Source organism: Carassius gibelio, chromosome B22 (assembly GCF_023724105.1).
Source record: "Carassius gibelio isolate Cgi1373 ecotype wild population from Czech Republic chromosome B22, carGib1.2-hapl.c, whole genome shotgun sequence".
NCBI classification, from domain to species: domain Eukaryota; kingdom Metazoa; phylum Chordata; class Actinopteri; order Cypriniformes; family Cyprinidae; genus Carassius; species Carassius gibelio.
Genome location: NC_068417.1, coordinates 38911022 through 38933521, shown reverse-complemented (window position 1 = coordinate 38933521; position 22500 = coordinate 38911022). Strand labels below are relative to the sequence as shown.

General features: G+C 35.5%; 6 non-coding genes and 2 pseudogenes across 6 annotated transcripts; all 8 read left to right on the top strand.

Annotated features, from left to right (window-relative positions):
• The first annotated feature begins 6009 nt into the window (after nt 1–6009).
• Nucleotides 6010–6128, top strand: LOC127999940 (5S ribosomal RNA). Its single transcript, XR_008172743.1, has one exon. It is a non-coding gene; the product is annotated as a 5S ribosomal RNA (ribosomal RNA).
• A 511-nt stretch (nt 6129–6639) lies between these two features.
• Nucleotides 6640–6758, top strand: LOC128006293 (5S ribosomal RNA). The gene has a single exon (XR_008178922.1). It is a non-coding gene; the product is annotated as a 5S ribosomal RNA (ribosomal RNA).
• A 507-nt stretch (nt 6759–7265) lies between these two features.
• Nucleotides 7266–7384, top strand: LOC127995053 (5S ribosomal RNA). Its single transcript, XR_008168017.1, has one exon. It is a non-coding gene; the product is annotated as a 5S ribosomal RNA (ribosomal RNA).
• Nucleotides 7385–7890: 506 nt separating this feature from the next.
• LOC128005791 (5S ribosomal RNA) lies at nt 7891–8009 on the top strand. Its single transcript, XR_008178432.1, has one exon. It is a non-coding gene; the product is annotated as a 5S ribosomal RNA (ribosomal RNA).
• Nucleotides 8010–8383: 374 nt separating this feature from the next.
• On the top strand, nt 8384–8502 carry LOC128007069 (uncharacterized; annotated as a pseudogene).
• Nucleotides 8503–14543: 6041 nt separating this feature from the next.
• Nucleotides 14544–14662, top strand: LOC128007871 (5S ribosomal RNA). The gene has a single exon (XR_008179617.1). It is a non-coding gene; the product is annotated as a 5S ribosomal RNA (ribosomal RNA).
• Nucleotides 14663–15041: 379 nt separating this feature from the next.
• On the top strand, nt 15042–15160 carry LOC128007188 (uncharacterized; annotated as a pseudogene).
• A 6115-nt stretch (nt 15161–21275) lies between these two features.
• Nucleotides 21276–21394, top strand: LOC127993575 (5S ribosomal RNA). Its single transcript, XR_008166588.1, has one exon. It is a non-coding gene; the product is annotated as a 5S ribosomal RNA (ribosomal RNA).
• The last annotated feature ends 1106 nt before the right edge of the window (nt 21395–22500 follow it).

The window sequence follows — 22500 nt, the reverse complement described above, 5'->3', positions numbered from 1 at the left end:
GGTTAGTACTTTGATGAGAGACTGCCTAGGAATACCAGGTGCTTTAAGCTTTTGGGTTTTCTTTCCTACTTATATAATGTACTGGCGATTAGATTGGCTGCTCTTTAAATAGCCCTCTCTTTGCAGCAGTCTTCGCTTACGGCCATACCAACCTGAGGGTGCAATTGAGCTAATCAGGAAGTGGAAGTAGTGGTGCTGAGAGCACGTGGAGTGTAATTGTTTGTTTGAAAATTTAGACTTTTTGGTTTGTTTTGGTATCTTTATTTTTAAAAAAAGAAGAAGATTTTTTTGCTTTATTCTTGATCTCATCCTTTTTTAGTTGATAAATGATACGGGCTGATAAGACAAACATGGACAAAGGACAAGGTAAATGGAATATGGGAGAAAATGAAAATGAATCAAGAAGACAAAGCTATGATAAGAGATTAACTGTGTTGGTGGAGATTGTTGGAGAAGACAGAATTACAATGATGGAGCTACTGAAAAAAGTAAGAGAAGAATGTGGAGTGGTAATTGGTTGCAGATATAAAAATCCAAGAGAATATGAACTGACAATGAAAGAAGAGAATGGAAAAAACAAAATTTTGGATGGGCTAAAGATAAAGAACAGTAGGGTGATGGCGAAGGAAATAAGCAATAATGAGATGGTGGTTTCATTCCTAAATCTGCCGACTTATATTCAAGATGAGGAGATAAAGGGAAAGCGAAAAGATTGGGGAGTGTCAGCAGTTTCAACTATTAAAAGGAGAATGTTGCCAGGGACTGACATTGCTGATGGAACAAGATTTTTGAAAGTCAAGTTCACAGATACTGTTAAATCGCTGCCATACTCAACTAAGTTTGAGACGTTGGGAGGATCTGAACACTTTCGAGTCATACATGACAGACTGGTTAAAGTATGCCGTCTGTGCATTCAACCTGGACACATAGTGAGAGACTGTCCAAACTTTAAATGTTTTCGGTGTGGAATGCAGGGCCACTATGTAAGGGAATGCAATGAAGGAAACTGTAGCATTTGCAGGATGAGAAATGCATTTTGCGTATGCAAAATTTCAGAAGAGCGGGAGGAAGGAGATAGCGTGGGAAGCTTCGTGGACCTGTATGAAGAGTCAGAGGAGAGTTTAACGGTGGAGGAAGAGGAAAGAGGGGATGCATGGAGAGAAAGAGATTTAACTGCTGGACAACAGACTGTTGAGAAAGAGAGCAGCAGAGAGTTTGTTGAAAGCTTAAAGGACGGTAGTGGGAGTATCGGGAGAGTACAGAGGATGGAAGAGAAAGACGGAGGGGCAATCAAAAAAGGGGCAAAAAGTGAAGGGGATGAAGGGAAAAAGAAAAAACAAGGAACAAGGCAACAAGAAGAAGAAGAAAGCCTAAAGAATAAGGAAAGCAGAAGAGAAGAGGTGAAGGAGTCTCTGGAGACTCCACTGATAAATCTGGAAGAGGATTTGGACACAAGTGAAGCAAGTATCAAGTTGCTGAAAAGGAAAATGAAAGGCGGTGAAGAATGCTTTGCAAAAAAGTAAGAACTTGAGTTTCTTTTATGTGTTGTCTCCGTCTAATACTGGTAATATATGCAATGTTTGACATAATGAGCATTGCCTGCATGAACTGTAATGGACTCAGAGAAATGAATAAGTTTGAGCAGGTTATTGGAAAGCTTAAAACAGATGTCATTTGTTTACAAGAGACACATTGGTCTGAAGACATAATGGTCAATATAAAGAAAATCTGGGAACATGATATTTATGTAAATCATGGAAATCAGAGGGCTTGTGGGGTGGCGATTCTGATGAAAAAAGGTGAAATGTATAAGGTAAAGGAAATATATAATGATGGTAAAGGAAGACTGTTAGGAATAGATTTTATGTTCAACAATGAACTTTTTAGATTGGTTAATTTATATGCACCTAATGTAGAAATCGAACGAAAAGGAGTTTTTGAGCAAATGAAACCACTGTGTACAGGTAAATGTGGTTGGAGATTTTAATGTGTGGTGCACAAGACTAGATGTGTCTAGAAGTGCAAACTTCAAATCAGATGTGTCTAGAAGGATTTTAAACCAATTAATGCAAAGTGAGGATTTGGTAGATGCCTGGAGAGAGGAGAACCCATTTAAAAAGGAATTTTCAAGAAGGCAAATGGTGCTGGGAAACTTAAAACAAAGTCAAATAGATCTGTGTTTAGTTAAAAGAGAAATATTACATTATGTGAAAAATGTGAGATATAAGTTTATTGGAGTAAGTGATCATGCTGCCATGACAGTAAAGATGGCTGGAAATAAGGAAACAAGAGGTGGGGGGATGTGGTGTCTGAATTCATCTTTGTTAAAGGAAGAAGAGTACAGGAAAAGTATTTACAGATGTATAAAGTGTGAAATGGAAAACTCATTATTTGAAGAGAATGTCTGTGAGTGGTGGGAAATAATGAAAGGGAAAATACAAAAAAGAAGTATAAGGTACTCAAAGCAGAGGCATTTTATGAGAATGAGGGAAATGGAGGACATGGGAAATATGTTAGAGAAAGAAGCAGAGAAAATAGAAAACAACCCTGAGTACTCAAAAGAACATTTCTTTAGGATAAAAGCAGAAATTGAAGTTGTGAAGTTGAGTTGTTTGAAAAGGAAAAGTGCGAGGGTGCAATAGTAAGGAGCAGGGCACAGTATGCGGTGGAGGGGGAAAGGTGCACAAAATGAAGTTGGAAGATGAAGAAGGGAAAAAGGTAACAGATTTTGTAGAAATTATAGAAGTGGTAGAATTATTTTATAAGAAACTCTTCAAGAAAGAAAATGTAAAACAAGAATGTGTGGATGAAGTTTTAAATACAGTAAGTGCTAGATTAACTGATGTAGAAAGAATTATGTGTGACAGTGATATATGTATTGAAGAAATAAAAGAAGCAATAAGACAAACAAAGCCGAATAAAAGTCCAGGATCAGATGGTTTAACGCATGAATTCTATAAGACATTCATAGATAGTTTAGCACCTATACTGATTAAGGTATTCAGGAGTATGGAAGAAAGAAGGGAGATACCAGAATCAATGAGCTTGGTCATAATCAATATTCTATATAAAAATAAAGGTAGTCCTCATAATTTGGGGAATTATAGACCTTTAAGTCTTTTAAAAACTGATTATAAAATTTTGACAAAAGTCTTAGCCAAAAGAATAAAAGGAGTAGTGGGAAGTATAATATCGCCAAATCAAGCATACAGTATACCAGGAAGAGACATTACAGATACCATATGCACAATAAGGGATGTAGTGGATAGTATGGTTAATGATAGGGAAGGAGGTTTGCTTTTATGTATGGATCTAAACAAAGCCTTTGATAGGGTGGAGCACTGTTTTATGGAACAAGCAATGAGGAACTTTGGTTTTGGGGAGAGGATTCTGAGGTGGATAAATTTATTATATTGTAATGCAAAAAGTTGTGTAAAAGTAAATGGTGTTTTAACAGATCATTTTCCACTAGAAAGATCAGTGAGGCAGGGGTGTCCGCTGTCTGCTATGCTGTATTCAATATCAGTTGAGCCCTAGCGACACTGGTAAAGAGAGATAGGGAAATAAGAGGAATTCCAGTACCACATGGGAGATTGAGTTTAATTCACCAGTATGCAGATGACACAACATTTACTGTAAGAGATATGGAAAGTATAAAAAGAATAATGAAACATGTTGAAACTTATGGAAAAGCATCAGGAGCAAAAATTAATATTGAAAAATCTGAAATAATGAGTATAGGAGAGATAGATATGAGCGGGTGTGAAAATAATTTTAAAGTCACAAAAGAATACACAAGGATTTTAGGAGTGAATATAGGAGTTAATGCAAAAGAAGCAAGAGATGCTACTTGGACAGGGATTTTAAACAAAATAAAACAAGTGCTACGCTTTTGGAAATTAAGAGAATTAACACTGAGGGGCAAAGTAATAGTGTTTAACTCCTTGTTGCTTACCAAATGTAATTATGTATTAGGTGCACTTGACTTGCCAGTTTGGGTGGTAAATGAGATCAAGGATGTTCTTAATAATTTTTTATGGGGAGGGAAAGGGGTTAAAATATCAAAAAATACATTAATAGCAGACTACACAGGAGGAGGATTAAAGTTGATTGATTTAGAGGTTAAAAGAAAAACAATAAGAGTGAAAACAATGAAGAAGTATTTATATGATAAAGTGCAATATGGATGGAAAGGTTTCATGGAAGACTTTTTGGATAAAAGCAGTGGATGTGGAGAAGAGGGGGTATTCATGGCTTTAAAGAAGCCAATGTTTGAAAATATACCCTTATTTTATCAAGAAGTATTTAGTGCATGGGCAGAGTTTTTAATGGACGTGAAATATGATTGTGAAAATATAAATCAAATATACAAGCAGCCAATTTTTCTTAATCCAAAGATAAAAATGAATGGGAAAATGTTTTATAATAGACTATACATGAAAGCGGGAGTAAGACAATTAAAGGATATGGTATATGAATATGTGAAAGGTTTTATGCCAAATAGAGCAATTTATGACTACGTGGTGGAATGGGATGACGAAATTGAAAAATCAAAATTGGATTCGGTATGTGAAAATATTAAAACAAGCTTGCCCAAGACTTGGGTTGAAATGATTGAGAGAGAGACAACTAAACCGGGAAACTGGGGAATGCCAAAAATGTTTATTATTGGGAAAAATGGTGAAAAGAAATGTCTGACAGATATAACGACGAAAACAATATATAACGTTTTTGTGGGAAAGGATATTAAGGTGCCTGCATCAGAAGCTGTGTGGCAAAAAATGTTTCCAGGATTTAATGTAAAGTCAATATGGAAAAACATAAGTGTGAAGTATAATGGACTGGAGTGTGAACACTTGGACTTTAAATTAAGACATAATAGAATATACACAAAGGTGGTGATTCATCAAATTAATAAGAATGTTAATTGAGAATGTGATGTATGTAAAACTGATGCAGAAACGTTAATGCATATATTTTTTGAATGTAAAGAGCTAGACATATTTCATGAAAAATTGAAAAGATTGATAAAGGAGGACTGGGGAAAAGAGATAGAAGGAGATGAGTGGAGGAAAATGTTTTTATTTGGTGAATGTAATAATTGTAAAGATTGGAAGGTCAATTTGTGTAATTACATTTTAAGTCATGCAAGATATGCAATTTGGACAAGAAGGAATTTGGCATATTTTTAAAGGAAAAAAGTGGACATTAATCTGTTGTTTAAAACAGTGATGAGAAAGAATGTCTTTCTAATGTGGAAATATCTGAGCCAAGATTTGTTTGAAAAAGTTTTCATTAATGGATGTGTACTTGTATGTGTGGATGACGAAGGAGGTTTAAGCATACATTTCTAAACAAAAAGGAAAAATGGCATTATAATTAAACGTATAAATGTATGTAGACATGCAAATTTTTGGTGATAGGACGGACAAGTTCTTGTGTTTATGTAGTTATGTGATGGATATGAAACTCTATTTTGAATGTAAATTGTATTTGTTTTGATACTTTTGATAATAATAAAAAAAAGAAAAAAAAAGGCTATGCCCGATCTCGTCTTATCTCAGAAGCTAAGCAGGTTTGGGCCTGGTTAGTACTTGGATGGGAGACTGCCTGGGAATACCAGGTGCTGTAAGCTTTTTGGACATTTTTCACTTAGTATATAATAATTTTGCCAAAAAATATAGTCAATGCCCGATCTCTGAATATTAGCAGGTTTGGGCCTGGTTAGTACATGGATGGGAGACTTCCTGGGAATACCAGGTGCATTAATCTTTTGGAAAATGTCACAAATTATATAATAATCTTTCATTAAAAAAAAAGAAAAAAAAAAGAAAAAGTCAATGCCCAATCTCTGAATCTTAGCAGGTTTAGGTCTGGTTAGTACTTTGATGAGAGACTGCCTAGGAATACCAGGTGCTTTAAGCTTTTGGGATTTCTTTCCTACTTATGTAATCTACTGGCAATTAGATTGGCTGGTCTTTAAATAGCCCTCTCTTTGCAGCAGTCTTCGCTTACGGCAATATCAACCTGGCTATGCCCGATCTCGTCTGATCTCGGAAGCTAAGCAGGTTTGGGCCTGGTTAGTACTTGGATGGGAGACCGCCTGGGAATACCAGGTGCTGTAAGCTTTTTGGACATTTTTCACTTAGTATATAATAATTTTGCCAAAAAATAGAGTCAATGCCCAATCTCTGAATATTAGCAGGTTTGGGCCTGGTTAGTACATGGGTGGGAGACTGCCTGGGAATACTAGGTGCTTTAATCTTTTGAAAAATTTCACGAATTATATAAAAATCTTTCATTAAAAAAAAAAAAAGAGTCAATGCCCGATCTCTGAATATTAGCAGGTTAAGGTCTGGTTAGTACATCGGTGGGAGACTGCCTGGGAATACCAGGTGCTTTAATCTTTTGGAAAATTTCACGAATTATATAATAATCTTTCATTTAAAAAAAAAAAAAAAGAAGAGTCAATGCCTGATCTCTGAATCTTAGCAGGTTTAGGTCTGGTTAGTACTTTGATGAGAGACTGCCTAGGAATACCAGGTGCTTTAAGCTTTTGGGTTTTCTTTCCTACTTATATAATGTACTGGCGATTAGATTGGCTGCTCTTTAAATAGCCCTCTCTTTGCAGCAGTCTTCGCTTACGGCAATACCAACCTGGCTATGCCTGATCTCGTCTGATCTCGGAAGCTAAGCAGGTTTGGGCATTGTTAGTACTTGGATGGGAGACCGCCTGGGAATACCAGGTGCTGTAAGCTTTTTGGACATTTTTCACTTAGTATATAATAATTTTGCCAAAAAATAGAGTCAATGCCCGATCTCTGAATATTAGCAGGTTTGGGCCCGGTTAGTACATGGATGGGAGACTGCCTGGGAATACCAGGTGCTTTAATCTTTTTGGAAAATTTCTCGAATTATATAATAATCTTTCATTAAAAAAAAAAAAAAAAAAAGAGTCAATGCCCGATCTCTTAATCTTAGCAGGTTTAGGTCTGGTTAGTACTTGGATGGGAGACCGCCTGGGAATACCAGGTGCTGTAAGCTTTTTGGACATTTTTCACATAGTATATAATAATTTTGCCAAATAATAGAGTCAATGCCCAATCTCTGAATCTTAGCAGGTTTAGGTCTGGTTAGTACTTTGATGAGAGACTGCCTAGGAATACCATTTGCTTTAAGCTTTTGGGTTTTCTTTCCTACTTATATAATGTACTGGCGATTAGATTGGCTGGTCTTTAAATAGCCCTCTCTTTGTAGCAGTCTTCGCTTACGGCCATACCAACCTGGCTATGCCCGATCTCGTGTGATCTCGGAAGCTAAGCAGGTTTGGGCCTGGTTAGTACTTGGATGGGAGACCACCTGGGAATACCAGGTGCTGTAAGCTTTTTGGACATTTTTCACTTAGTATATAATAATTTTGCCAAAAAATAGAGTCAATGCCGATTTCTGAATATTAGCAGGTTTGGGCCTGGTTAGTACATGGATGAGAGACTGCCTGGGAATACCAGGTGCTTTGATCTTTTTGGAAAATTTCACGAATTATATAATAATCTTTCATTAAAAAAAAAAAAAAAAAAAGAGTCAATGCCCGATCTCTGAATCTTAGCAGGTTTAGGTCTGGTTAGTACTTGGATGGGAGACCGCCTGGGAATACCAGGTGCTGTAAGCTTTTTGGAAATTTTTCACTTAGTATATAATAATTTTGCCAAATAAAAGAGTCAATGCCCGATCTCTGAATCTTAGCAAGTTTAGGTCTGGTTAGTACTTTGATGAGAGACTGCCTAGGAATACCAGGTGCTTTAAGCTTTTGGGTTTTCTTTCCTACTTATATAATGTACTGGCGATTAGACTGGCTGCTCTTTAAATAGCCCTCTCTTTGCAGCAGTCTTCGCTTACGGCCATAAAAACCTGGCTATGCCCGATCTCGTGTGATCTCGGAAGCTAAGCAGGTTTGGGCCTGGTTAGTACTTGGATGGGAGACCGCCTGGGAATACCAGGTGCTGTAAGCTTTTTGGACATTTTTCACTTAGTATATAATAATTTTGCCAAAAAATAGAGTCAATGCCCGATCTCTGAATATTAGCAGGTTTGGGCCTGGTTAGTACATGGATGGGAGACTGCCTGGGAATACCAGGTGCTTTAATCTTTTTGGAAAATTTAACGAATTATATAATAATCTTTCATTAAAAAAAACAAAAAAAAAAAAACAAGTCAATGCCCGATCTCTGAATCTTAGCAGGTTTAGGTCTGGTTAGTACTTGGATGGGAGACCGCCAGGGAATTCCAGGTGCTTTAAGCTTTTGGGTTTTCTTTCCTACTTATATAATGTACTGGTGATTACATTGGTTGGTCTTTAAATAGCCCTCTCTTTGCAGCAGTCTTGGCTTACGGTCATACCAACCTGGCTATGCCCCATCTTGTCTGATCTCGGAAGCTAAGCAGGTTTGGGCCTGTTTGTTACTTGGATGGGAGACCGCCTCGGAATAACAGGTGCTGTAAGCTTTTTGGAAATTTTTCACTTAGTATATAATAATTTTGCCAAAAGATAGAGTCAATGCCCGATCTCTTAATCTTAGCAGGTTTAGGACTGGTTAGTACTTTGATGAGAGACTGCCTAGGAATACCAGGTGCTTTAATCTTTTGGGTTTTCTTTCCTACTTATATAATGTACTGGTGATTAGATTGGCTGGTCTTTAAATAGTCCTGTCTTTGCAGCAGTCTTCGCTTACGGCCATACCAACCTGAGGGCGCTATTGAGTCAGACAGGAAGTACTGGGCTGTAGTTGGAGAGGAAGGCTCTCCCTTATTTGTTTATATTTTTTGTTTTGCTAAAGTTTTTGATTTGAAAGTATAATTTTGTTTGTTTGTTTTGCTTTAACCACCTTCAAGCATCTTAATGCTGTCTGGAGGGTGTTTTTGTTTTTGATTTAATTTATCTCTTGGATTAAAGGACGGATTTTATGGAAAACGACATGGAAATGGCTGGTGAAATACAAACGGATATTGACAAAGGACTGGACAAACAACGAAGTGTGGACAAAGGAATCAATGGAGAACATAACAGAAGAAATGAAAGAGGAAGAAAATATTCAAAAGAAGCAACCGTGATAATTGATTTAGAGGGAGTACAACATGGAAAAGCTGAGGATATCATCAAGATGGTGACAGAGAAAATTGGAGGAGGACATATCTTGGCGGTATGGCCCAGGCTGGGCAGAGAATATGAAATCACTTTAAGAAATGAGGACATGTGTGACATTCTACTGGACGGAATAACTATTAAAGGAGAGGATTGTGTAATTAGAAAACTACAGACAAGGGAATATGTTCTATCGTTTATGCATCTACCGGCTTATCTTGAAGACAAAGACATTTTTAATAAATTGGATAATTGGGGCGTACATCCAACATCACAAATTAAAAGAAGGCTATATCCAGGCACTGAAGTGGAAGATGGAACGAGATTTGTGCCTGTTAAGTTTCCAGATCAGGTGGTTTCATTACCATATAGCACAAAGTTTGAGACAGCGGAGGGAACACAGTTTTTCCGGATAATACATGACAGACAGGTGAAGACTTGTCGTATGTGTTTGAATCCGGGACATATCTTAAGAGACTGTCCAGACTTCAAATGTCACCTATGTGAGGAGCATGGCCATTTTGCACGGGACTGTGATGCAGTGAGATGCCCAGATTGCCACAAAGTTCTTGTGAAATGTGAATGTTGGATGGTAAATGAGGAGAGACCAAACAAAGAGACTGACTCCGAGGTAGAGTGCAGACAAATTCATAAAGAAGTGGAAGAAGAGGAGAAAAATTATGTTGGTGAGCAGGCAGAAGTTGAAAGGGAAGAGGAGACAAATGGAACACAGAGAGAAAAAGAAGAACAAATGATGGAAGAAGAAAGGACACTAGAGGAGACTTCATTAAAGGGCAGAGAACTGGAGCATAAAAAAGAACAAGAGGAGAGTGAACAAGAGGAAGATGAAAAAGAGACTGAGAAACAAAAGTCTGAAGGATATAAAAGAGATAGAGAATTCACTCGTATGCAAAGAAGAAGTCTACTGAAGGTAAAACCAAATATTGACTGTGCTAGAAAGAGAAAAGAAAAAATGAAAGAAAAAGCTACATTTAGAGGGAAATGTGAGGTTTTAAGAAGTATAGTGGAGGAAGAGGAAGAAAAATGAAATGATGAATATTTTAAAATATTTATTATCCTTAATGGTCTTAAGAATTGTATCTTGGAATGCAAGAGGTTTGTTGAATGTGGTGAAATTTGAAAAAATGAAAGAAATGTGTAAAGAGGAAAATATAATTGTATTACAAGAAACAAATTGGAAAGATGAATTAATGGAAGATTTTAAAAAAAGATGGAATGGGGAAATAATATATAATAATGGGGATGGAAGAAAAGGAAGGGGAGTAGCAATTTTAATTGATAAGTATATGAAGGATAAATGGAATGTGGTATTTGATGATAGAAATGGAAAATGTTTAGCAGTAGAAATAAGTAGTGAGGATGAAACTTTTGTTTTATGCAACTTACATGCACCAACAGAAGAAAAGGAAAAGAGGAGTTTCTTTCATGATTTAAGGAGTTTTACACTAAAGTATAAGAAAGTAATTTTAATGGGTGATTTCAATACAGTTTTTAGCAAAAATGGATATGGCAGAAGGAATGGTTTATAGAACAGATACTGCAAGAAAAGAGCTGAATGTTTTAATGGAAGAAAATGACTTAATTGATATATGGAGGGATAGGAATGAAAAAAGAAGAGAATATTCAAGAAGACAATTAGTAGAGAATTTTTTGTGCCAAACAAGGATTGATTATGTGTTAAACACAAGATTTTTAGAGCAATATATTGAAAAGGTGTACTATAAGGAAACAACATTAAGTGATCATAGTTTTGTGTTTATTTTGATGGATTTTAATAAAATGGAGAGGGGGCCAGGAGTTTGGATTTTAAATGCAGAGATTTTAAAAAATGAATCTTATAGAATGGAAATAGAAAAAATTATAGACAAAGAAAAGGAAAGTAGTTTGTTTGTAGAAAACAAAAGGATATGGTGGGATAATGTAAAATATGAAATAAAGAAATCTACAATAAAATATTGTAAATTTCTACAACGAGTTAAGAAACAAAAAGAAAGGAATATCAGAAAAGAATTAAATGAAGAATTAAGTAAAGAGGACATTGATGTGCAGAAGGTTGTTTTGTTAGAAGAGGATTTAAGTAAAATACAGGAGGAAAAGTATAGAGGTGCAATGATAAGAAGTAAGGCAAAATATACTGTGGAGGGAGAAAAATGCACAAAATTCTTTTTTAATCTGGAAAGAAGTAGGAAAAAGGCAGAAACGATAAAAGAAATAAAATGCAAAGATGGAAGGAAAGTAAAAGAAACAAAAGAAATATTAAAGGAGGTAAAAGATTTTCATGAAGAATTGTTTAAGACACAAGGAATAGATGATGGGGAAAAAGACTGTATATTGGAGACGATAACAGCTACAGTTAATAATCAAGACAAAGATGAGTGTGATGCGGAGATAAAAATAGAAGAGATAGAAGAAGCTATTAATCAATTAAAGGTGAATAAAAGTCCAGGTATGGATGGAATAACAAATGAGTTTTATAAAGCTTTTAAGTATAAATTATTGAAAATACTAAAACAAGTGTATGATGAGATTTTTAAAAAGGGAGAGATTAATCAAGCAATGAAAATGGGTCTAGTGAAAATAATATTCAAGAGAAAAGGGGAAAGGGAGGATTTAAAAAACTACAGACCAATCACTATGCTAAATGTAGATTTTAAAATTTTAGCAAAAATTTTAGCAAACAGACTGAAAAGAGTGTTACCTAAGATAATTTTATCAAATCAAGCATATGGAGTTCAGGGGAGAGATATATCAGATACAGTTAGCAACATAAGGGATGTGATAAGTTATATGAATGAAGAAAAGAAGAGTGGATATGTGATAAGCATGGATTTTGAAAAAGCGTTTGATAGGGTGGAGCATGAGTTTTTATTTGCGAGTTTAAAACGTTTTGGTTTTGGGGGTAATTTTAGAAAATGGATTAAGATCTTGTATAAGGATGCAATGAGTTTTATTAAATGTAATGGTTTTTTAACGGATGCTTTTAAGATAACTAGATCCATAAGGCAGGGCTGTCCATTGTCAGCACAGTTGTATTCCTTGGTCGCAGAGTCTCTAGGAATGATGATTAAAAAGGATCAAAGAATAAAAAGTATAAATATTGAAAATGGAAGGGAAGGACAAAAGATTTTTCAGTACGCGGATGATACCACCTTGATAATAGAAGATTTAGAGAGCATTAGAATAGCAATGGAACTCATGCAGAAATTTTGTAAAGCAACAGGTGCAAAGATAAATGTGGAAAAAACTGCTTTTATGAGATTTGGAGAAGCGCCAGCATTACCAGCTTGCATTGCTTTTAATGAAAAGGAAGAAATTAAGATTTTAGGAGTAAATTTGGGGAAAGATGAAAAGAGTTCAAGAGATAAAAGATGGGAAGAGATTGTGGGAGAAATGAAAAGAAGATTAGTTTTTTGGAAAGTGAGAGATTTGGAGTTGAAAGGAAGAGTTTTAATTGTTAATAGTCTAATGCTCTCTAAGATGTGGTATAATTTATCTGTAACTGCAATGCCAATGTGGGTGGAACAGAGAGTAAAGGGTATTGTGTTGGATTTTTTATGGAATAATAAGCCTCCTAGAATTGCACATAAGACTTTAATTGGTTCTCAAGAAGAAGGAGGGTTAGGGTTAATGGATGTTGAGCAGAGGAAGAAGAATATGAGAGTGAAAACTGTAAAGAAATATCTAAATAGAGAAAAGATGGAGGAATGGAAAGTAATAATGAAACATTTTTTAAACAAATGTTCAAATTTGAGAATAGGGGATGATATTTTATGGATGAGAGTTAAAAAAGGAATGATAAAAGGAATACCAGATTTTTATAAAGAGGTTTTAGAGGCATGGAGGGATTTCTTACCACATATTGATTTTAAGCCACAAGGAAGAGAAACAATTTTGAATCAACCTCTGTTTTTAAATGCAAAGATTACTACAGATGGAACAGATGTGTTTTTTTTAAAAGTGGCTAGATGTAGATATAAAAAGAGTAAGAGATATTTTATATGAGTATAAAAATGGGTTTCTTCCTCTTCAGTTTGTCATTGATGCTTTAGAAGAAGCAAAAGAGGATTTCAATGTCAGTACTTTAAAGAAACAATATGATGTTGTAAAGAAAGCAATACCAAAAGAGTGGATTGAAATAATAGAGAGTGGGGAAAAAGAGGAAGAGAAAGTAGAAGTGTCTTTTAAAGTTGGGAAGAAGGAATATGATTTTAACTCTTGTACTGTGAAGATGTTTTACACATGTTTTAGGGAATCTGTTTTCACAAAACCAAAAGTAAATGAGTTTTGGATTGATCATTTTCCTGGATTAGATGAAAATAATATATGGAGGAATGTTAAATGGAGGTTCTTAGATGTAAAAATGGAAGCGTTGGATTATTTTATAAGGCATAAAGTTGTTTTTTCCGAGATGAAACTATGTAAAATTGGTTTGACACAAAATGCTTTGTGTAAAGTATGTAAAAAAAGAGGATGAAGGATTTTTACATTTGTTTTTATATTGTGATGAATTGAAATAATTTTTTAAGATTTTAAAAGGTTTGATAAATCAACTAAGAGAAAAGGAAGATATTCCAAACTGGGATGAGTTGATAATAATGGGACTGAATGAAAATTGTACAAATAAGGAGGTGGTCAATCTATGTATATCAATGGGGAAGTATGTGATATGGAAAAGAAGAAACATAGTGAGAAACAAAGACTGTAAAATAGACATATGGGGATATTTTAAAAAGAGAATGGAAGAATATTTGCAACTGTTATATGTGTATTGTAAGATGGAAAGGAAAATGGATGTTTTTTATAAAATGTTCTCAGGTAATGTACAAAATGTTTTAAGGAATTGTAAAATTGAGTTCCCTGGAATGTTGTAAATGAATTGAAATTTTTTGTAAAAGAATTTTAATTAAAAAAAAAAAAAAAAAATATGCCCGATTTCGTCTGATCTCGGAAGCTAAGCAGGTTTGGCCTCGTTAGTACTTGGATGGGAGACCGCCTGGGAATAACAGGTGCTTTAATCTTTTTGGAAAATTTCACGAATTATATAATAATCTTTCATTAAAAACAAAAAAAAGAGTCAATGCCCGATCTCTGAATCTTAGCAGGTTTGGGCCTGGTTAGTACATGGATGGGAGACTGCCTGGGAATACCAGGTGCTGTAAGCTTTTTGGAAATTTTTCACTTAGTATATAATAATTTTGCCAAATAATAGAGTCAATGCCCGATCTCTGAATCTTAGCAGGTTTAGGTCTGGTTAGTACTTTGATGAGAGACTGCCTAGGAATACCAGGTGCTTTAAGCTTTTGGGTTTTCTTTCCTACTTATATAATGTACTGGCGATTAGATTGGCTGGTCTTTAAATAGCCCTCTCTTTGCAGCAGCCTTCGCTTACAGCCATACCAACCTGGCTATACCCGATCTCGTCTGATCTCGGAAGCTAAGCAGGTTTGGGCCAGGTTAGTACTTGGATGGGAGACCGCCTGGGAATACCAGGTGCTGTAAGCTTTTTGGACATTTTTCACTTAGTATATAATAATTTTGCCAAAAAATAGAGTCAATGCCCGATCTCTGAATATTAGCAGGTTTGGGCCTGGTTAGTACATGGGTGGGAGACTGCCTGGGAATACCAGGTGCTTTAATCTTTTGGAAAATTTCACGAATTATATAATAATCTTTCATTAAAAAAAAAAAAAAAAAAAAAAAAAAAAAGAGTCAATGCCCGATCTCTGAATCTTAGCAGGTTTAGGTCTGGGTAGTACTTTGATGAGAGACTGCCTAGGAATACCAGGTGCTTTAAGCTTTTGGGTTTTCTTTCCTACGTATATAATGTACTGGTGATTAGATTGGTCGGTCTTTAAATAGTCCTCTCTTTGCAGCAGTCTTCGCTTACGGCCATACCAACCTGGCTATGCCCTATTTCGTCTGATCTCGGAAGCTAAGCAGATTTGGGTCTGGTTGGTACTTGGATGGGAGACCGCCTCGGAATAACAGGTGCTGTAAGCTTTTTGGAAATTTTTCACTTAGTATATAATAATTTTGCCAAATAATAGAGTCAATGCCCGATCTCTGAATCTTAGCAGGTTTAGGTCTGGTTAGTACTTTAATGAGAGACTGCCTAGGAATACCAGGTGCTTTAATCTTTTGGGTTTTCTTTCCTACTTATATAATGTACTGGTGATTAGATTGGCTGGTCTTTAAATAGTCCTCTCTTTGCAGCAGTCTTCGCTTACGGCCATACCAACCTGGGGGCGATAGAGTGCTCACAGGAAGTGACGTGGCAGTAGAGGGTGAGGAAGGCTCACCTAAGCTTGTTTGTATTTAATCTTTTTGTGTTTGTTTTAGGAGTTTTTGTTTTGTTTTGTTTTTTATTTTTTTGTTTAGTTTTATCTTCCCAACAGCGTATGCTGTTTGGGGGGAAAGTAAGTCTAATAGGTTGTTTATGTTAAAAATGGATGAATCTTTGGTGACGGACAAAGCAATGGAAGGAGGGACACAAAGGCAAAAAGAACCTGGACTGGAAAATCAACGACGAGAAGGAAACGGAATGGATAAAGATGAAAGAAGAGGTGCTGCAAAAAGAGTTTATATGAAGGAAGCAACAGTGATTGTGGAATTATTGCATGTTCAGGACGCAAAGGCAGAAGACATTATTAAAGCGATCGCTGGGAAAAATTCTGGCTGTGAGACCAAGGCTAACAAAGGAATATGAAATTACCTTAGAGAATGAGGAGGATGCAGATGAATTAACCAATGGACTGACGGTTAAGGGAATAAACTGTGAGGTGAAAAGGCTGCAAAACAGGGACTATGTTGTCTCATTTATGCACCTGCCTGCCTATGTGAATGATGAGGACATCCTAAAGAAGCTAGAGGGATGGGGGGTAACCCCAGTCTCTAACATCAGGAGGAGGACATACCCAGGCACCAGCATCGAAGATGGGACAAGGTATATTAAAGTGCGGTTCCCCAAAGAGGTGGCCTCCCTGCCCTACAGCACCAAGATGGAGACAGCAGAAGGTCCACAGTTTTTTTGGGTGGTGCACAGTAACCAAGTGAAGACCTGTAGACTGTGCATGAGCCCAGACCACATGGTAAAGGACTGCCCAGAATTTACGTGTTACAAGTGCCTGGAAAGGGGCCACTTCGCAAGAGACTGCAGAGCGGTGAGTTGCCCGGACTGCAGGAGAGTTTTGAATAAGTGTGAGTGCTGGATGGAAAACAACCAAAATCAAGAGGAGCAGGAGGGAAAGCAGGTGTATGAGAGAGATGAAGGCAAGGAGATGGAGGAAGAGGAGGAAGGAACGCAGGACGGTGGGAATAAAGAGAACAGTAATGGACAAGGAGAGGACGACAACGAACAAAGGATGCAGACTCAAATGGAAGGAGGAAAATTGGCACCAGTGCAAGAAACCGAAAGGGTACTGGACAGTGCATTGGACAAAATGGAGAAAAACTATCAAGAAGACAAAGAGAGTGAGGAAAGTAATGAGGATGTAGACACTGAAGTAAAAGGCCTCAAAAGAAGAAGATTGCCCAAGGTAAGACCGAACCTGGATAAGGCTAGGAAAAAAGTGACACAAGAGAACCCTCTAGTAAATGTAAATAGGTATGAAGTGTTGAAAGTCTCTGAGAGCGTGGACTGAGAAAATGGGTTTTATGCTTGTTTTATTATATTTTATGGTTTTAAGTGTTGTTGTTTTTAATGCTAGGGGACTGTTGAATGAAATGAAATTTGAAAAACTAAAAGAACTGTGTAAAAATGAGGATATTATTTTATTGCAAGAAACAAACTGGAGAAGGGGTGTAATGGATGTTTTTAAGAAGAGATGGGATGGAGAAATCTTTTTTAATAACGGAGAAGGACAAATGGGAAGAGGGGTAGCTATATTAATAAGAAAAAACAAGGAAATAGAAGGGGAACTTATCTATGATGATAAAAAAGGGAAATGTATAGGGGTAAAAATTAAATATGGAAATGAAGAATTTAATTTAATCAACCTACATGCGCCAAATGAAGAAAAAGAAAAGACTATGTTTTTTACTGTTTTAAAAGACTTGATAGAAGGATGGGTAAAAATAATAATGGTGGGTGATTTTAATACGGTTTTTAGTAAGAGAGATATGGCTGATGGAATGGTTTTTAAGTCAGATACAGGGAGAAAAGAATTAAGAGGTTTGATGGAGGGAAAAAATATGATAGATGTATGGAGAGAGAGGCATGAAAAGAAAAGAGAATTTTCTAGAAAACAGCTAGTCGGTAATTTTTTATGTCAAACAAGAATAGATCACTTTTTATGTACAAGAAACCTAACCTATTTTATAGAGGATGTAACTTATAAGGAAACTTCTTTGAGTGATCATAAAATGGTTTTAATGAGAATGAATTTTAAAGATGAAATTAAGGGACCTGGAGTTTGGATTTTAAACACAGAACTTTTAAAAAATAAAAGTTACAAACAAGGGATTGAAAATATAATAGAAGAAGAAAAAGAAAATGGAATGTATTGGGAAGACAAGAGATTGTGGTGGGAGAATGTAAAATATGAAATAAAAAAATATTCAATTAAGTATAGCAGGTTGATCCAGAAAGTGAAAAGGGCTAAAGAAAAAGAGATAAGAGATAAATTAAAGGAAGAATTAAATAAGGAGGAGGTAAATGTGCAAAATGTTATAGTAATGGAGGAGGAATTGAAGAAATTTGAGGAAAGTAAATGTAATGGAGCAATGCTAAGAAGTAGAGCAAAATATACAGTAGAAGGAGAAAAATGCACCAGGTTCTTCTTTAACCTAGAAAGGGGGAAAGCAAAATCGGAAATGATAAAAGAATTGAAAAATAAAAACGGTGAGGTAATTAAGGAAACAAAAGGAATTTTGGAAGTAGTAAGAAGCTATTATGAAGAATTATTTAAAACTAAAGATACAGATGGAAAAATGAGAAATGTATTATTACAACAAATAACAAAAAGAGTGGAGGTGGCAGACAAAATGGAATGCGATAGAGAAATAAAGCTAGATGAAATAACACAAGCAATAAATAATTTGAAAAACAAGAAAAGTCCTGGTATAGATGGGATAGGTAATGAGTTTTATAAAGTTTTTAAGGATAAAATAAGTTTGATTCTACAAGAAGTATATGAGGAGGTTTTTAAAAAAGAGGCTTTCAATCAAAAAATGAGTATGGGTTTGATGAAAATAATATATAAAAGAAAGGGTGATAAGACACTTTTAAAGAATTTTAGACCAATAACCATGTTAAATACTGACTTGAAGATTTTAGCAAAGGTTTTAGCAAACAGATTGAAAAATGTTTTACCGAGTATAATAGAGACAAATCAGGCATATGGAGTAATTGGAAGAGACATAGCTGATATAACAAACAGTATAAGAGATGGGATAAGTTATGTCAGTGGAGAAGGCAAAAATGGTTATTTTATTAGTTTAGACTTTGAAAAAGCTTTCGATAGAGTAGAGCATGGATTTTTATTTTCGATTTTAGAGCAGTTTGGTTTTGGGGAGAATTTTATAAAGTGGTTAAAAATTTTATACAAAGATGCATTAACAAAAGTAAAGTGTAATGTTTTTTTAACAGAGCCTTTTATTTTAACTAGATCTATAAGACAAGGATGCCCGTTATCAGCGCAATTATATTCTTTAGTGGCAGAGCCTTTAGGACTGATAGTTAAAAACTGTAAAGAAATAAAAGGAATTGAAATAAATAGAGGAAAGGAGCTAAATAAGATCTACCAGTATGCTGATGACACTACAATAATAGTGGAAAATTTGCAGAGTGTTAAAAATGTAATGGATAAAATCAATTTGTATTGTCAAGGGTCAGGAGCAAAGATAAATGAAGAGAAAACTGAATACATGAGATTTGGGAGGGTTTTAACGGGGTGTTGGAGTTTCACAGAAGTGCAGGAATTTAAGATTTTAGGTGTGCTTTTAGGGAAAAATGAAAAGAATGTACAGGATAATATGTGGGGGGAAATAGTGGATGGGATGGAAAGAAGGTTGGTCTTTTGGAGAAACAGGTTTTTAAATTTAAAAGGAAAGATTTTAATAGTAAATGTTTTAATGTTATCAAAAATGTGGTACGTTTTACATGTAGCATCAATCCCGCTGTGGGTGAGACAAAGAATAAAAAAATCCATTTTAGAGTTTTTATGGGAAAAAAAACCCCGAAGAATTGCTTACAACACTTTGATTGGGCCGGTAGAGGAGGGAGGGATGGGACTAGTAGATCTGGAACAAAAAATGAAGAGTATGAGGGTAAAAGTGGTCAAGAAATATTTAGATGATGAAAATAAAGAAGAATGGAAGGGAACTATGGAGTTTTATTTGAATAAGTGTGGAAATTTACAAATCGGAGACAATATTTTATGGATGAAACTGAAGAACTGGATGATACAAGGAATACCAGAATTTTACAAGGAAGTTTTAAGCGCTTGGGGGTCTTTTTTAGCAAAGGTGGATTTTAAACCTGTTGGAAGGGGAATCGTTTTAAATCAACCTTTATTTTTAAACAAAAAGATTGGGACACAAGGAAAAGAACTTTATTTTAAGAAGTGGGTAGATGTGGGCATTTTAAAAGTAAGGGACATTTTATATGAATTCAAAGAAGGTTTTTTACCCATACAAGTAATTATAGATGCAATGGAAGAAGCAAAAGAAGAGTACAATGTGGATGTGTTAAGAAAACAATATGAAGAGGTTAAAAGTAAAATTCCAGAGGACTGGTTGGAAATGATTCAAGATGGTGGGAGCGGGGAGAATAAAATGGAAGTATTTTTAAAATTGAATGACAAAGAGGTGTGTTTGAAATCATGTAATGTGAAAATGTTTTATCAGTATTTTAATTTGTCTGTTTTTAAAAAGCCAAAAGTCAATGATTTTTGGTTAAGACATTTCGATGGAATTCAAGAGAAGGATGTATGGAAAAATATAAGATGGGATTTCTTAGATACTGACCTGGAAGTTTTGGACTATTTTATTAGACACAATGTTATTTTTACTGGAATGAGATTGTGCAAAATAGGTATGGAGCCAGATGCTGTATGTAAGGTCTGTTTTAAAGAGGATGAGGGGATCTTGCACCTGTTTCTATATTGTGAAAAACTGAAAGAATTTTTTGACAAAACAAAAGAACTTGTGAAAGATTTAAGAGGGAATGAAGATGTTTTCAACTGGAATACAATCTTAATGTTTGGTTTGAATGAAAATATTACAAACAAAAAAGTGATTAATCTATTGATGGTTTTAGTAAAAAATGCAATATGGAAAAGGAGGAACGTGGCAAAAAATAGAAATTATGTAGCAGATGTATGGATGGTGTTTAAAGGACTGGTGGAAAATTATGGGCAAACCTTGTTTACATATTTTGAAATGGAGAAAAAAATGGATACGTTTCATAAGATGTTTCCCACTGATGTTCTGTACACATTTAAAAAATACAAAATAACGTTGCCTAAGCAAGAGGACTTTTAACAATTGGTTTTATTTGGAATGTAAATTTCTGTTTTTAGGAGAGGCGTAATATATTATATGTGTTTTTATTTTGAAGAAAATATAATGTTTCAATGTGAAAACTGTAAGAAGAATTATGTATGATGGAATTGTTTCAATAAAAAAAAAAAAAAAAAAAAAAACTATGCCCGATCTCGTCTGATCTCGGAAGCTAAGCAGGTTTGGGCCTGGTTAGTACTTGGATGGGAGACGCCTGGGAATACCAGGTGCTTTAAGCTTTTTGGACATTTTTCACTTAGTATATAATAATTTTGCCAAAAAACAGAGTCAATGCCCGATCTCTGAATATTAGCAGGTTTGGGCCTGGTTAGTACATGGATGGGAGACTGCCTGGGAATACCAGGTGCTTTAATCTTTTTGGAAAATTTCACGAATTATATAATAATCTTTCATTAAAAACAAAAAAAAAACAAAAAAAAAGAGTCAATGCCCGATCTCTGAATCTTAGCAGGTTTAGGTCTGGTTAGTACTTTGATGAGAGACTGCCTAGGAATACCAGGTGCTTTAATCTTTTGGGTTTTCTTTCCTACTTATATAATGTACTGGCAATTAGATTCGCTGGTCTTTAAATAGCCCTCTCTTTGCAGCAGTCTTCGCTTACGGCCATACCAACCTGGCTATGCCCGATCTCGTCTGATCTCGGAAGCTAAGCAGGTTTGGGCCTGGTTAGTACTTGGATGGGAGACCGCCTGGGAATACCAGGTGCTGTAAGCTTTTTGGACATTTTTCACTTAGTATATAATAATTTTGCCAAAAAATAGAGTCAATACCCGATCTCTGAATATTAGCAAGTTTGGGCCTGGTTAGTACATGGATGGGAGACTGCCTGGGAATACCAGGTGCTTTAATCTTTTTGGAAAATTTCACGAATTATATAATAATCTTTCATAACAAAAAAAATAAAAAATAAAAAAATAAAAAAAGAGTCAATGCCCGATCTCTGAATCTTAGCAGGTTTAGGTCTGGTTAGTACTTGGATGGGAGACCGCCTGGGAATACCAGGTGCTGTAAGCTTTTTGGAAATTTTTCACTTAGTATATAATAATTTTGCCAAATAATAGAGTCAATGCCCGATCTCTGAATATTAGCAGGTTTAGGTCTGGTTAGTACTTGGATGGGAGACCGCCTGGGAATACCAGGTGCTGTAAGCTTTTTGGAAATTTTTCACTTAGTATATAATAATTTTGCCAAATAATAGAGTCAATGCCCGATCTCTGAATCTTAGCAGGTTTAGGTCTGGTTAGTACTTTGATGAGAGACTGCCTAGGAATACCAGGTGCTTTAAGCTTTTGGGTTTTCTTTCCTACTTATATAATGTACTGGCGATTAGATTGGCTGCTCTTTAAATAGCCCTCTCTTTGCAGAAGTCTTCGCTTACGGCCAAACCAATCTGAGGGCGCTAGAGTGCAACAGGAAGTGAGCTGGCAGTAGTAGGAAGAGAGAGGCTCTTCCATTTTGTAGTTTGGTTTAGTTTTATTAGTTGGTTTGTTTTTTTGTTTGTGTTGAGTTTATATTAGTTAGTGTTTTTTTTAACCCCAAACAGTTTATACTGTTTGGGGTTTCATATAACAAAATGACAGATTTAATGGACAAAGGACACGGACTGTCAAATGGACATGAGATGGGGATCAGAGAATCTGGATATATTGCTGACGAGATGGAAAGGAATATGAATGAAGGGAATGCTGAAAGCAGGAATGAGACTTGGGCAAAGGTGGTTTCAAGGAGAAAACCAGATGGAAAAACCAATGGACAAGACAGAAAAATAGAACTACAAACAACTGAAGGTACTGGAACTAATAATGGAGTTGAAGAAAAAA